We start from the raw sequence: 16,923 nt of genomic DNA on the forward strand, positions 1-16,923 counted from the left end.
ATCCCTTTAAACCCGAACACATATTAATTGCACAGGTTTTGTGGCTGATTAAGGTGGTAATTAAACTCACTTGGTGCCTTATCTGCATTTAATTAGCCTTAGAACCTGTGTAATTCAGATGTGTTCGGATTTAAAGGGATGAGGTGGCAACCCTAGGCACAAAGGACTATAAATGGGCTTACATTTAGAGAGCTTTACAGGTGTTATGTAAGATCTATGTAGCATATACATTATATTGTGATTGAACATGTCTACCAGACACTTCTCCTCTTCTAGGGTTCCCACATCATTATCCCATTTGCATTTAGGTTATTGTTGCATGGTAGTAGCCTGGGGGATAAGAAGCACTTTATAAATAGTAGAGATTGGTTTAGTTGATGTTGAACCAATGATACTCTCCATTAGAAGAAAGGTAGACAGCTTACTTCAATCCCCATGGGATTTGCGATCTCAAAGCACACCTGAAATGGAGGTAGTTGAACAAGTTGAAATTAGAAGCCGATTGGCTACAAGGCACAGCTGTGTCAGATTTCCCCTCTCCACTTTTAGTAAATCAACCACAGTATATAGTAAACACCTCTTGTGTGCCATAATTCATAATCTGGCATTGAAAGGAATTCAGACAGCAGTTTCTTGTACCAGAGGGGAGTAAATCTGTGAGGAGCGGTCAAATTTAATTTGACCAAGGCTAGGTTCCATATACCGAGATATCGTAGGAGCACTGGAGAATTCCACAGAAGCAGACTACAACTTGCGACTTGCACAGTAGAATAAGAAAGAGTGTCTTTTCAGACTTATGAATATGATATACTGTATGTGAGACAGATGGGCCACTATATAATAAAAACTGAAATCTGTCAAGGCAATAGCTCCCGTTGAGAGAGATTTTTTGAGTACAGACCATTTTAATTACCTATTCTAACTCTATATAAAAGGTTTAACTACTTGAGTACCAGCCTGTTATACTCTTTCATTAAAAGAAAATGTTTCATTTTTCAGTGCTGTGATAATTCGACTGGCAATTACTCGCTCATGCAACTCTGCATCCAAATACCTTTTTTTATAGCTTTTCTTTGGTGGTATTTGATAACCACTTTTTTTATTTTAACTATAAAAAGGAAAAAAAAAGAAGACCAGCGATTCTGAAAAATCCTACTTCCCATTACAAAGCATATCAAATAAAAATTTCATGATTGAAACCTCCCCAAATGCCTTTTTTTTTGGAAGAAGACACAGACATAAAAAAGTGCTTAGTGCTCAATATAAAGTATCCTGCAAAAAAGTTCTCTTTGGCACTCTAAATAGTGCGTGCAAATAATGTCCAGCAGTGATAATAAAACAATGCGTGCAGGTGGTGTTCAGCTGTGACAACAATCCAACATCATGCCGAAGATATCCTGAGTGCTGCAAAGCATGCTCCGGTGCTCCTTCATGACCCCCTTAAGCTAATGTGCTCACCTCAGAGCATGTGACTCAGCTTCTACCCTGAGTCCAAATGCGCGTAGGGGAGGGGCCAGGACGGAGAGACTGACACGGACTTTACACCAGCGCTGTCCCAGCACAGCATACCGCACCAAACATCAAGTGATTTTGCATAGAAAGCCGTTATAGTATGGTGCACTGACGCACCAGTGCCATCTGGAGGAGTGCAGCAGACACTGAGACTGAGCCCAGCGGTGGCTCCAAAGCGTATTTGGACTCAGGGTAGAAGCTGAGTCACACGCCCTGAGGTGAGCACATTAGCTTAAGGGGGTCACGAAGGAGTACCGGAGCATGCTTTGCAGCACTCAGGATATCTTCGGCATGATGTTGGATTGTTGTCACAGCTGAACACCACTTGTACGCATTGTTTTATTATCACTGCTGGACATTATTTGCACGCACTATTTAGAGTGCCAAAGAGAACTTTTTTTCATTATTTATTATTTATTAATTTTTTCATTTAAACAAGCAGGATACTTTATATTGAGCACTAAGCACTTTTTATGTTGATTAAGACACTATGTATGGTGTAACAAGCACTATTAAGCACTAATTTATGGTGTAACAAGCACTTGTTTTTTCACACCTTGTTTATTTATTCAACATTCATATTATTTGTATTTAATATTATCACACTAGTAAGCACAGAGTTGGTTATTATTAATGTTGTTTTTGGGGTCACCCAAGCGCAGCGCATAACTTGTAAATTTATCCTATGCACGTTATATGAAGCGTGATTAGCGCATGCAGCTGGAGGTAGCACAAGCAAGGCATAAGATCATTGTGGCTCACAGAATTTTTCCAATTAAAATAAAAAAGTTTGTTTAGTAAATACCAAGGTGAAAAAAAAAAAGTAAAAAAGAAAAACTATAGCAAGGTCCCATCAAAGAAAAAATCCATCAATTTTTAAATAACAGTGCCCATTCAGATGAGCAAGAATAAATTTGCAAAAAGAGAATCATGACAAAGTTTTCAAAGCAAACAAAGTGCATCCAGATCACCACCCAAAGTGTATGAATAACCTGCTTACCTGCTTACCGCTGCAGCAGTCTAGCCTAGGGAAGTAAGGTCTCCCCCAACCTTTACGGGAAATCCAGAACTCCCACTGTTACTAGAGGTACTCAAAGACATGAAACGAAAAAGACTTCCATGGTGTAGTATGTTGATAAATGAGAGTTAATAAAAAAATAAGTTTGCACTTACAAAAGAAAGGTCATCTATCAGCAAACAAGCAGTGTAGATACGATTTGCCAGAGTTGTGGTACAACCATTAGTCTCACTCATTATACTATATTGCTTGCCCATCCACCTTTTCAGAAAGGACAAATGTGATGACGTCACCGTCAAAGGCTCCAAAAACAAACAAAAAAAAAAAAAAAAAAAAAAACTTAAAACAATGAATGCAGCAACCACATCTATGGATTGGTAAGCAATATAATACATTTTTGTTTTTGGAGTTTAATTCAGATTTAAAGCAGTGTTCCACCCATATAAAAGTCAGCAGCGACAAAAAGTGTAGCTACTGACTTTTAATAATCGCACACTCACCTGCAGTCCCACGGTCCAGCGATGCGGCTGAACAAAGCCCCGCTCCTCTCCTTGGCGCCAACATTGTGACTGTGGGCACGCATTGTGTATGAGCAAACCGCCCTGTGATTGGCTGGGCAATCTTCTGGGACCTGTGACATGTCCCAGAAAATTGCACGAAGGGAGGGGGGAAAGGTGAACTACCTTCTGGCTCTGCGGAGCCCCGGGAGGAAGTGGGAGCTGGATCCCCTAAAAAGAGGGTATCCGCTCCCCCACAAAAAAAATGGAACTCTGCTTTAAGAAATTATAGGACAGCGATTAACCCTATCATGTAGACCCCTGGTGATCCAGGTAAAAATTGATTAATTTGGAAAGAGGTGAAGAAAGCCATTGGAATAGCAAAATTCATTAGTACAGTACATAGAGTTTCAAATATAGCGACAAAGCTAAAGGAAACTTCTAGATAGCTTGCCTACAGAAAAAAATTGAGTAAAAACCCTAACCCACCCAATTCTACATTGTCTCCTAATTTGTGTAACCATGATTCCAAACAAACAACAATCTTAAATTAATGCTCAGTGAAGGGTAAATGTGAGACCACATGGAGAAAGTGTTCAAGGGAAGTGATCTTGAATGCACAATTAAAAACAATATAAACCAAAAAAGAATAAACTACGGAGATGATTATTTGCCAAACAGCAAGATGGCACTGGTACTACTAAGCAGGCTAGATGTGGAGGGTGAGAATATTGGTAAGTCTTATACTTCACTAAGTGCATCTGCTCAGTGAGAAATAGAAAAAGAATGCAGTTCTGCATATGTAGGCCCCATGACAACGTTGTTTGTCAGTCCATCTTTCCCTATTGCCACCCATAGATCCTCACTTGGATCATGACATAAAACAACACAACATCAATTTTCTTCAATACTCCCTACAGGCAATCTCACCTCTAACCTATTTGACATTATTCTTTGCATGTACAGGTCACGGTTGTGGAATCAACAATTAATTTCCTTTCTCCAGTCAATGCCTGACAGACGAGTGCTAGGATCCTGTCCCACCTTCTTTATAGATTTATTACAATGTAATTCTCCCCTGACACACTTGGGCCGCCAAATGTATTCTATTTTGTCTTCCCTCTCACATCCATATTTCCCTACGTACACAGCTACATGGGAAAAAGAATTAACTACTCACATTGAATCTGATGACTGCGTAAAAGCATTCATCCTTTCCCACAAACTCTCTGTAGCTAGTTCCTCAAGAAAAAAAAATCAAAATCCTTACTCAGTGGTATAGATGCCCAAACTTATTACATCATTCCTATCCATCTTTTCCTAATATTTGCTGGCAAATATTATCATTTGCTACCTGTATGTATTAAATCTGCCAAAAGGGATTTTCTTCATTTTCTGAAAGCAGCTAGAGTTGTCATCCCTCGTTATTTTAAATCTCCACAGATACCAACCATAACTGAATAGGCACTGGAACTGGATTCTATTATGGACTTAGAGCACCTTTTAGCAGCAGAACATGACAGGCTAGATAAACATACTTCTACCTGGGCCTCCTGGACTGTATTTCGCAATTCACAGGAGCTTTGAGATATGCAGTCCTCTTGAAAGCCATTGTCTATTGTTGGGTCCATGGTGTGAGGAGGTCACGTCTCCCCCTTAAGCCTAGGGTACACGATGAGATTATCAGATGAATGATTGTCTGTTCTTTTTTGCATGCTAGTCTCCATATCGAATGCAAATAGGTTACTAAAGTACAAAGGTTCGGAAGTGCTGTAATGTATTTGTATTGTATCTTCAGGAGAAAACAATGCGATTAAATGAAAATTGTACCATCTGGTATAATACGAGAATGTTTTTTTGTGTTTGTCCCTTCGGAAAATGTCAGCTGTGTAATAACGATCAGATTATCGTACGATCGCGTCGAAAGCAGATATTTTCATCTGGTTTTCTCATCGTGTGTACGAAGCTCTACTCTCTTCCATCTCTATCTTTGCCTTTCTCTTTTATCTGATGTTATCTCCCTTGATTTCTCCTGCTCTTACCTTTTTCATATCACTCTTTAGTATTCACATCATAATTTCCTTTACTTATTTTACTTTTACCTGCATGCTCTTGAGCTGTCAGTTCCTTAAATCTTTCAGTTCTAGAGGTAAGATTAAATGTGACCTCTGAGCTAGTTTAGTACAGTTGATACTTGTTGTTTTAGGGCTTTTTAGAATGCTCTGCGATAGTGTCATACAGCTCCTGGCCAACAGTATTCTCTTAATCTGATGTTGTCATCATTGGTCTGCATATCTAAAAACTCTCTCTCATTATATACGCTAACATACCTTGCTCATATCGATTTATGATAGATGCGTGAACACTATGCACTTCTCCTATATCTTGTCTTTGCCGCTGTAAAACTAAAAAATAATAATAATAATGAGATTGAACTAAACAACCTCCCACATGACAGAACAGATAACAGAGTCCACTGGGCTGTAGAACATTTAAGTGTGCCATTCATTGTCTGTAGGATAAAATGCAAGAGTGTAATCAAAAAATACTAATTCAGTCCAAAGAACAGGTTAACATGTAGTGAAGCTTGAAATAAGAGGTCCTAATGACACAAGGACATAACCTAAACAGGGGGCAATGGTAAAATACAAGCTGTGATCCACATTTCAGTTAGATACCAGGTATGTGACCCAAGTACCATAAAAAATAAGGGGTAAATGGAAAAAAAAGAGCAAGGTTGTTGGAAGACACCAGTGTCAGACGCGATTATAGCTGGGGTTTAACTTAACAAGGCTGCAAATATATGGAGTAGATTGGTACTCTTGCTCCAGGCCACTGGCAAACATGCCCTCCAGACTGGTGAAGAAGTGTGTGCAGATTTCATCCACAACTCAAAGGTGGACTGGATACATTATGGTGTATTTGATGTGAAGAATACTCAGGAGTTTCTTGGCCTGCAGAAACTTTTTATCTTTGGATTTTGTCTGGAAAGTCCGGGAACACCACTTTTTAGGTATTGCAGATAGAAATTTTGCCTTTCTCTCTCATGAGATGTAGGACAGTAACCCTATCTTTGTAGTTGAGCATTGTCATGATAAAGGTGCCTGACGGGGCCCAGTGTGGTGGGTGTATTTGAAGCTGGTCATTGGGTGCATTCCATGAAGATAGGAGAGAAATGGCCTTGACCAGAGGTGTCAATCAGAAGGCATTCAAGGAAGGTGGGCAGATCCAATCTTTCAGCTCCTTCAGGCAGACCAAAAAGCTTTAGGTTACTGCAGTGCATCCTGTTGAGGTCATCTTGCATCCGAGCTACAAGTTGCAGTTGCTAGCACGCTCACCTGGAGGCATGTTTTGATCATCCACATGGATTGCACCTGTCCCAGACTCTGCCACCTGTCCTGGAGTTTATGCAGGTCTTGACTGATCAAAGAGATATCTACCTTAACCTCCTCTAATGTAGAGGTAAAGGTTATTTTGCAGGTAAAGATGGCATCAAGGATCTTTTTAGTGTCTAGTATGGTCTGATCAAACGCCAGTGGATGAAGTAGTGTGACAGAGCTCATGGAAAAGACACAATAGTAGGTAGGAAGCAATAGTAGGAAGTAAAAATGAATATGTGCCGAGTGGAGACCTAGTCAAATGCATTCAACTCCATGCCTCTCCAGGCAACGTCCTAAATATATGTATTTAAACAGTGTACTTAGGTGTTTTCCTCAAGTAAAGCTTATATATATATATAGATAGATATATCTATCTATATATATCCCTTTAATATTCCTTTATGTCTCTTTACATTCTTTCAGTGTAATACTCCCCCTTCACTGCAAAGCATATTGTACACACAGAACAACTATTACATAAACTTTGAAATATCATGAATTCCTTTAGCATAAATCATTTGCTTAATATGACTTTAGGTATCTTTGAATGTCTGCTCTGCATCACTGATATACATAGTATATACATTTTACATGCAGACAGTCATTCATATATATATAATAGTGAAATTAAAAGAAACTGTGCTACAATGTTTTTGCTTAGGTATTCTATATCCCTTTCATGACTAATGCCACGTACACACGACCGGACTTTATGGCATACTTGGTTTGGTGGACCGGAGTCCGTCGGACAATTCGATCGTGTGTGGGCTTAAGCGGACTTTTTTTCCCCAAAAGTTCGACGGACCTAGAAATGAAACATGTTTCAAATCTTTTCGACGGACTCGAGTCCGGTCAAAAAGTCCGCTTGTCTGTATGCTAGTACGACGGACAAAAACCGATGCTAGGGCAGCTATTGGCTACTGGCTATGGACTTCCTTGTTTTAGTCCGGTCGTACGTCATCACGTACGAATCCATCGGACTTTGGTTGATCGTGTGTAGGCAAGTCCGTTCATTCGGAATGTTCGTCGTAAAGTCCGTCGAAAAGTCCGCCGGACAAAGTCTGCCGTAAAGTCTGCTCGTGTGTATGCGGCATAAGCCTATTTTTGAAATTTGGTGTTTACAAGTTAAAATCCGTATTTTTTGCTAGAAAATTACTTAGAACCTCGAAACATTATATATATATATTTTTTTAGCAGAGAATCTAGAGAATAAAATTTTTGTGCAGCAGTGTTTTAAATGCAAATTTTTGGCAAAAGGGACACTTTCATGAATTTTAAAAAATCCAAACAGTAAAGTTACCCCAATATTTTTGTATAATGTAAAAGATGATGTTAAGCTGAGTAAATAGATACCAAACATGTCACACTTTATAATTGTACGCACTCATGGAATGGCGACAAACTACAGTACCTAAGAATTTCCATAGGCGACGCTTTAAATTTTTTTTTACGGTTACCAGGTTAGAGTTACAGATGAGGTTTAGTGCTAGAATTATTGCTCTCGCTCTGACGATTGTGGCGATACCTCACATGTGTGATTTGAACACTGTTTACATATGCGGACACGACTTCCGTATGCATTTTATTTGCTGCGCGAGCTCACGGGGACAGGGGCGCTTTAAAAAAAAATGTTTTCTTATTTTTTTTATTTATTTTTATTTTTATAAATTGTGTTTAAAAAAAAAAAAAAAATTATCACTTTTATTGCTGTCACAAGGAATGTAAACATCCCTTGTGACAGTAATAGGTGATGACAGATACTCTTTATGGAGGGATCGGGGGTCTAAAAGACCCCCGATCCTTCCTTTGCACTTCACAGTATTCAGATCGCCGAAAACGGCAATTCTGAATACTGTGTACCTTTTTAAAACCAGCGCCATTGACAGCCGAGTAAACGGGAAGTGAACGGGTCAACCCCTTTTGCTTACCTCGAAACGTCGGGTTCTATGATCATTGGTTCTTTACTACCTGTATCATTGCATTTGGTCATTTATTTGTAGAATTACTTTTTCCCATTTACATGCATCCATTTTATTGTCTATATGGTTAGGTCATGTGTAATGATTTTTAGATGCTAAATTAATAAACTACAATACTTTTATACAAAAACTATAAACTTCTACTACTTTCTACTTTATTAGAGGTAACCCCGTGAAAAAAGTCCCGCTAGAGGAATCACACTCCTTCAGGGGGTGCTTAGGTTTGGCAAAAATTGGGATGGGGGCTTACCTCTAGAAAAATATACAGTGCCTACTGGGTTGACACCTCCCTCCTTTCGGTATAACCCCTGAAAGCCGAGTACGCACATCTGCGTACGCTCGGTGGGAAGGGGATATCATTATGTATCAGTAAGTTGGTAATATAAGATATTGCCATAGATTACAAATGATGAGAAAAAAGTATTCTTCTTGCATCCTTCTTGATGTCATTTATTACCAGCAGAAAATAGAATTGTTGAACAACTTTGATAAGTGATATTATCTATTTGAGATGAAGTTAGGGGGAAGTGTTCTGTAGCCCATGACATGAGAACTGGGCAGAGAACGCTCAAGGAATGCTAACCTGGTATATGCATGGGTTTTGTCTTACTACCTGCTGCAGAGCAAAATGTGAGACTTCAAAGTAAAGAGCACAGAACAGCAAACTATACATAGAAGAAAATTAAGTATTCATTTTGTGTGCAGTAACACTTTATATATAATATAGAACGTAGGTGTGAGCCAGTAAATTCGAAGGCTGTCAGGTGCATAAGCATGATCTAACAGTCCAATGATTGTTCATTGTTTTACTAGCTCAGTGTATATGTTTATTCTTATGAAGGCAGGAGGGGGAGTAAAGGTTTAGGACATTTGCTTATATCAGGGAAAACCATGAGCAATCCATCTACCTTATACTTGGTGTTGCCACCAAGATTGATTACAAATGGAAGACTGCAATTCACTGCCATAGATATGCATATTGTAGCCTTATCTGCGCAACTTATAATTATTCATTTATTTATTTCAGGTACTTATATAGCGCGTCCATTTACGCAGCGCTTTACATATACATTGTACATTCACATCAGTCCCTACCCTCAAGGAGCTTACAATCTAAGGTCCCTAACTCACATTCATACATACTAGGGACAATTTAGACAGGATCCAATTAACCTACCAGCATGTCTTTGGAGTGTGGGAGGAAACCGGAGTACCCAGAGGAAACCCACGCAGGCACAGGGAGAACATGCAAACTCCACACAGGTAGTGTCGTGGTTGGGATTCGAACCAGTGACCCTTCTTACTGCTAGGTGAAAGTGCTATCCACTACACCACTGTGCTGCCCCATGTATACAGCCACAGCAAATAGTCATGTTCATATAAATCTTAAAAAACTGATTGCTTTCTTTCTGCCTTGTTACAGGTAAGTGGGTCGCTGAATAACTGAAGCCAGGATCAGAAAGAAAGAGCTTGGATATTTAAATGAATAATTAGTAACAGCAGTACCCACCTTTCTGTCCTCACAGTTTTACTCTGGCCATTCCCATACATACTTTTTAAATTGGGCTGCATTTGCAAATTTTCCATATTGTAATACAATGGGCCTTAATCAATGTTTCCACCACCCATGCAAGTCAATGGTGTAGGACACTGATAGTCCCCTTAGGTATGTAACCACTGACAACACCTGGGAATTCTTTCTCCTGCTGAACATCAAAGCTTGCACAGTCTTTTTCCTCTCACTGACCACCAATGTAAAGGGCATTCATCTTCCATCTGGCCACCAATGTAATAGGTATTCTTCCTTCCACTGATCACCAATGTAAGGGTTATTCTTCCTTCCTGGTGATATCAGGGATATTCTTTCTCCCAGTGACCTGTAATATAAGGTAAATCATTTTTTCCAATGACCACCAGTGCAAGGGGCATACTTCCTTCCACAGACCATCACATAGAGGGGCATTCTTCTTCCCACTGACCACTAGTACAAATAATATTCTTCCTCCCACTGGCCATCAATGTAAGGAGTATCCTTCCTCCAACTAACCCCCAATATATGGAGGCATTTTATCCTTTACTGAGCCCAAATCTTGGGGCCTTTTACTGACCAACAGTGTTGGCGCATTCTCTTACCTCTGTATGTATGTAAGGACTATATTATACATATCCTGAAAATGGCAAACTATGGGAAAAGGAAGCAGCTCCCAAGAATTAACATCATAAAGGAAAAGAAGAGTCTTTGAGTGGAATTATGCCTAACAAAGAGAAGACGGGACTGAATTTTTTTGTTAGCGTACTTAAACATTAACAATTAAATTCTTTTGTTTGGTCTGTTTAAACTACCATTGAAAGAGTATTCATATCTGTTCTATAAGTGCATAAAAGAACAGCTGATTAGAAATCTAGTAAGATGACAATTTCCTTTGCCTCTGCTTCACTGTTATCAGTTGGCATTGTTCGCAATTGAGCTACATCTTTTCATGTGACAACACTGAAGAAATTACACTTTTCTACAACGTAAAGTAGTGAGTGTACAGCTTGTAGTGAGTGTACAGCTTATATAACAGTGTAAATTTGCTGTCCCCTCAACATGCAGCCATTAATGTCCAAACCCCTGGCAACAAAAGTGAGCACACACCTCAGTGAAAATGTTCAAATTGGGCCCAAAGTGTCAATATTTTGTGTGGCCACCATTATTTTCCAGCGCTGCCTTAACCCACTTGGGCATGGAGTTCACCAGAGCTTTACAGGTTGCCACTGGAGTCCTCTTCCATTCCTCCATGACGACATCACAGAGCTGGTGGTGTCAGAAACCATGAATCAGACCGAGACAGAAGTGCAGTTAAAATCACACTTGTTTAATAATTAATAATAGTAAAAGGTAAACAGAGCAACGTAGTCAAATCATATCCAGAGTTCGGTAACGGAAATGGATAGTCAGTCAAGCAAGGATGTCAGGGAGCCAGAGATCAGCGTACTTCAGGACAGGCCAGGAAATCAGGAACCTGGAGAATCAGCATAGTGGAACAGCAAGCAGGATCAGGAACCAGAAGGGACATCAGCCAAGCAAGTCTTACACAGGTACACAGGAGAGAGTCTCTGGATGTGTTGACCAAGGCGAAGGCAGAGAAGTACTGAACTGAACAGCTTAAGTAACCAGCAGGACTGACAAACAGGATATCATCATGAGGTATGTCACTGTGGAAAAGATTGGAGCTGGCAATTAACCGACTGCTCTGAGAATAAAGGGCTGAGCCCAGCCCTGACAGGTGGATGTTAGAGACCTTGCTCTCCTCTGCCTTCCATTTGAGGATGCCCCAGAGATGCTCAATAGGGTTTAGGTCTGGAGACATGTTTGGCCAGTCCATCACTTTTACCCTCAGCTTCTTTAGCAGGGCAGTGATTGTCTTGGAGGTACCCCCTCCCCCTCGGAGGTCCACCAGGTTTGAGGGGAAAACGTCTATGGAAAGTACGGAGGAGGACAGGGGCATGTATGTCTGAGGATGAGACCCAAGAGTGTTCCTCCGGACCGTACCTTTTCCAATGCACCAGGTACTGTATGCGCCCACAGAACCTACAGGAGTCAACAATGGAATGTACTTCATACTCCTCATGGTTCTCAACCTGTACTGGGTAAGGACGTGGCACCGAGGTGGTAAAGCGGTTGCAGACCAAAGGTTTTAATAAGGAGACATGGAATAAATTTGAGATACGCATATTAGAAGGAAGGTCTAAAGCATAAGTGACTGGGTTAATCCTGCAGAGAATACGGAAAGGCCCAATAAACTGAGGTACCAACTTCAGTGAGGGCACATGGAGTTGGAGGTTGCGAGATGACAGCCAGACCCCATCCCCAACCTGGTAGGAAGGTGCAGGCAGGCATCTGCGGTCAGCATGGAGTCTGTACCTATCATTGGAATGTCGCAAAGTCTCCTGAACTTGTTCCCAAGTGGAACGAAGACCACGGAGATGCTCCTCTAATGCAGGGATGCTCTGCGGAACAAATGAGTCAGGCAACATGGAAGGTTGGAAACCATAGTTTGCCATAAACGGGGAAGCAGAATTCAAGGCACTATTGTGAGCAAACTCCGTCCAAGGTAAGAGGTCTGACCAGTTGTTATGATGGTCAGAAATAATAGTATTTTTATAACAGCTTACCTGTAAAATCCTTTTCTTTTGAAGTACATCACAGAGCCATAGTAATTAATATGTGGGTTATAGTGCACCTTCAGGTGCTGGACACTGGCACACCCTAAACAGGAAGTTGCCTCCCTATAAAACCCCTGCCATACGGGAGTATCTCAGTTTTGTAGCAAAGCAATACACGTGTATACTAGAAAGAGGGGTGGGACCTCTGTGTCCTGTGATGTACTTCAAAAGAAAAGGATTTTACAGGTAGGCTGTTATAAAAATCCTATTTTCTTTAATCATACATCACGGGACACAGAGCCATAGTAATTACTATGTGGGATGTCCCAGAGCAATGCCAACTGAGGGAAGGGAGACACAACAAAAGTAGGGCACCATGAGATCAGAGGACTTATACTGCTGCCTGCAGTACACTGCACCCAAAGGCGATATCCTCATGTCTTTATACATCCACTTGATAGAATCTGGTAAATGTATGGATTGAAGACCAAGTTGCGGTCTTGCAGATTTGAGCCATAGAGGCTTGGTGATGCACTGCGCACGAAGCACTAACAGTCCTAGAGTAGTGCGCTTTGATTTGAGGGGTAGAAACTACCTCTTTAAACAATAAGCTTGAACGATTACTTGTCGAATCCATTTAAAAATAGTAGATTTCGATGCTACCTGTCCTCTTTAAGGTCCTTCAGGCAACACAAACAAAACATCCGTTTTCCGAATCTGAGCAGTTGCCTTTAAATATACTTTGACTGCTCTCACTACATCAAGAGAATGTAGTGATTTTTCTTCCATTGAACAGGGTTCTGGAAAAAAATGAAGGTAGAACAATATCCCGGTTTAGATAAAAAAACCTGATACTACCTTCAATAAAAAGTTAGGATGAGGATGCAATAATACCTTATCCTTGAAAACAATAATAATATGGCTCTTTACAAGAAAGAGCAGCCAATTCTGATACCCTTCTTGCAGCAGATATGGTTACCACAAAAAATAATTTCCTTGTCAAAAAAGACCGAGGGAATCTGTCGTATCGGCCCCCAAAAAAAGGCTGTTTTGTAATGCTGACAAAACTAAATTCAAGTCCCAAGGGTTCAGGGGTGACCTAACCGGAGGTTAAACCGTGTTACCCCTTGAATAAAGTTACAAACCAAAGAATGCGAATACCGATAAGGCCGAGACCTGTCCTTAGAAAGCACTCAAGGTCAGCTTTATTTCTAACCCCATCTGCAGAAAGTCAAGGATTCTACCTTTGACCTATTTCCTGGCGTGCAACCCCTGGTTTCACACCAGGACACATATGCTTCCCAGACTCCATAATATATAATTATGGAGGCCGGCTTTCTTGCATTAACCAAGGTAGAAATCACTGAACCTGGCAGCCCATGCTTCTTCAGAGTGTGGGTCTCAATAGCTAAACCGTTAAATTTAGCATTTGTAAAGTAGGATGGAATACCGGACCTTGCGAGAGAAGGTCTGGCCGTGGCGGTAGGGTCCATGGGTCCCCTACTGCCTTCTTTACGATCTCTGCATACCAGGATTTCCTGGGCCCCGCGGGGGGGCCACAAGAATCACTGACTTCCCTTTCTGCTTGATCCTGCGAAGAAGTCGTGAACACAGGCAGAATAGGAGGGAATGCATAAATCAGTGAAAACCGATTCAACGGGAATAGCAAGGCATCTGTTCCGCATGCTAGTGGATCCTTTGTTCTTGACACAAAGTTGTCGATTTCTTTGTTGAACCTGGATGCAAACAGATCTACGTCTGGAATCCCCCATCTTTGACATATTGACAGGAAGATATCGTTGTGAAGGAACCATTCTCCTAGGAACAACTGCTGGCGACTCAAGTAGTCCGCCTGCCAATTTTTTATTCCTAGAATGAAGACTGCCAATATTCAAAGTACATTATTTTCTGCCCAAGATAGGATATGATTCACCTTTCTCTGGGCCGCAAAACTTCTTGTGCCCCCTTGGTGATTAATATAGGCCTTTGCTGTGGCATTGTCGGATTGGATCCTGGCAGGACAATTCTGTAAACTGAACGTTAAGGCCCTCAGGACCAAGTGCTCTGCCTGAATTTCTAGAATTTTAATGGGCAAGACCCTTTCTGATCTGGGCCACTTCTCTTGGACAGTTGCCTCTTCCAGGACTGCTCTCCAACCCCCCCCCCCCCCCCCAAAAAAAAGGTTGGCATATGTTGTTACCATTTCCCAGGTAACTTAAGGAAGGATTTTCCCCTTTGCAGATTTTTGGTTATCAACCATAAACTGAAGCTCCGGCGCACCCAGCCTACAGCACCTGGTATTTCCAGGCGGTCTCCCATCCAGGCACTAACCAGGCCTGACCCTGCTTCAGCCTCCAAGATCCGACGAGATCGGGCGCTTTCAGGGTGATGTGGCTGTAGGCTTTGGAGTCAGACACATTGGGAATCTAGAGCTTGAATCCTTTGTTCCAAGCTGATAAGATACTGTTTTGCAGCAGTCTCAAATGAAACTGAGCATAAGGAACGGCCTTGAATGAAGCCACCCATCTTTCCTAACAACCTCATGCAAAGCTGAATAGAAGACTTCATCTTGCTTCGACCACCTGAATCAGTTCCTTTATGGCGCTGATCTTTGCCTGGGGCAAGAATACCCTTTCCTGGGTGTATCTATGATCAGACCCAAGTATTTTAGCCTTCTCAAGATTTTTTCTATGTTGATAATCTGACCTAGATATTCCAGGTAGTTGAATATGGTGACCATACTCTGGTCTAAGCGGGCTACCGACTGGTCTATGAAGAACAGATCGTCTAGGTAAGCCTAATCATTATACCTTGGGCCCTTAATGGAAATAGGCATATGGAGGTATGCATCTTTGATGTCGATTGACGCCAGAAGTTCTCCTCCTTGTAGGATGGAGATAACTGATTGGATTGACTCCATGCGAAAAAAGAGTGGTTATATTCAGGAACTGAATTTAGATTTTTGAGATGCCAAAAGATGGTCCAATGCTTGAGAGAAAGACTTCTTTTTCTCTGGATCCTTAGGAACGTTTGATCTGAGAAAACGAGGAGACGGGAACTCTTAGAACTCCAGTTTGTGCCTTGGAGCTATTGAGGAAGTTGCCTGTTCGTCTCAACACTTTTCCTGCCAGATCCTTGAGAACTGCAGAAGAATTCCCCCTATTCGAGCGAGCGGGGGCACCTCCTCATAAGGAGGCTTCAGTATCTTGTAGGTTTCCTCCCCCAAGACCTCTTTTGTCCCTGGGATTAACTCTGAGGATTACCTCTTGAACCTGATGGCGGAAGCCGTCATGACTGCCTGGAGGCTAATGCCCCTGGCACAGGAGAAGGAGCTTTAAAACGAAAATGCATTTACTCCTTTTCTTAAATGGCAAAAGGGGTACTTTTTCCACTAGAATTTCTTTGGATGTATTATCCAAAACATCCCCAAATAGCTGTTTCACCGCAAAAAGGAAGACTAGCCAGGAGCTTCTTGCATGGCGCTTAGCGAAGGGTGCAAGGCCTGAAGGGTAGAATCTCTCATAGCAACTATTGCAAACATAAAGCTGCCAGATCCTGGGCCTGCTGAGCAGAATAACCTTGAACACCTATTTAAACTGGTCTCTCAACGATTAACCAATTACTGTCAGCACAGGCTGAAACACTCAATCTGCCAGAGAAAAAAGTGTTTTTTTTTTTATAGGATTTCCAACTTTTTATCCGTTGCATTTGAGCATTGTCTGCCGGACAAGTCAAACTCTTATTCACATATACTTATACCCTACTTAGTGAATTTTCTCCACCATAGGATAAAGTGTGAAAACTTTTTAGGAGGGAATAAAATGCTTATCTGGGTAATCCACTCAGATACAAAAAAACTTTTCCAGCAATGAATGGACAGGAAAAGGCACGCACAGCTTGAGGAGGCATTAGCGAACCCAAACACTCAGTTAAGGGTACATAAATGTGGAGCGGACTATTCAGCAAGAAATTGTACCATCAATCTTACAGATTGTGAAAGCTGATCCTCCTGCATTTGACACCTCAGAAAAGGAGTCATCAGCCTCACCACGGTCCCCTGAGGGAATTCATCTTCTCCTGCCCCTAGTTCCTCAGTTTGAGGGTCCTGGGTAATGGATGAGAGCCTGTCGCATTTAGTCCCACACTGGGATGTGATTAAAGCAGATAACCCCTTTTTTTTCAGAAAGTAATACAATTCCTGCGAGCCTCAATCAACCCCAAGCCTAATAAATATCACTAACCAGCTGCAAGCATGGTGTATGTTTCCTCCCAGGCAGATAGACTGCCTATCGTACCATCCTGGCCCCTGCCTTACATGTGTTCGATACAGGGTAATCTTATCTTCAATCATAATCGTAAAGAATTCCCCCTGATGAAGATACGATTAC

General features: G+C 41.3%; 1 pseudogene; it reads right to left on the reverse strand.

Moving 5' to 3' along the window:
• Window positions 1-14,817: 14,817 nt before the first annotated feature.
• Window positions 14,818-14,937, reverse strand: LOC141124456 (5S ribosomal RNA; annotated as a pseudogene).
• Between the last annotated feature and the right edge of the window lie 1,986 nt (window positions 14,938-16,923).

This window comes from Aquarana catesbeiana, linkage group LG01, assembly GCF_042186555.1.
Source record: "Aquarana catesbeiana isolate 2022-GZ linkage group LG01, ASM4218655v1, whole genome shotgun sequence".
Lineage (NCBI taxonomy): Eukaryota > Metazoa > Chordata > Amphibia > Anura > Ranidae > Aquarana > Aquarana catesbeiana.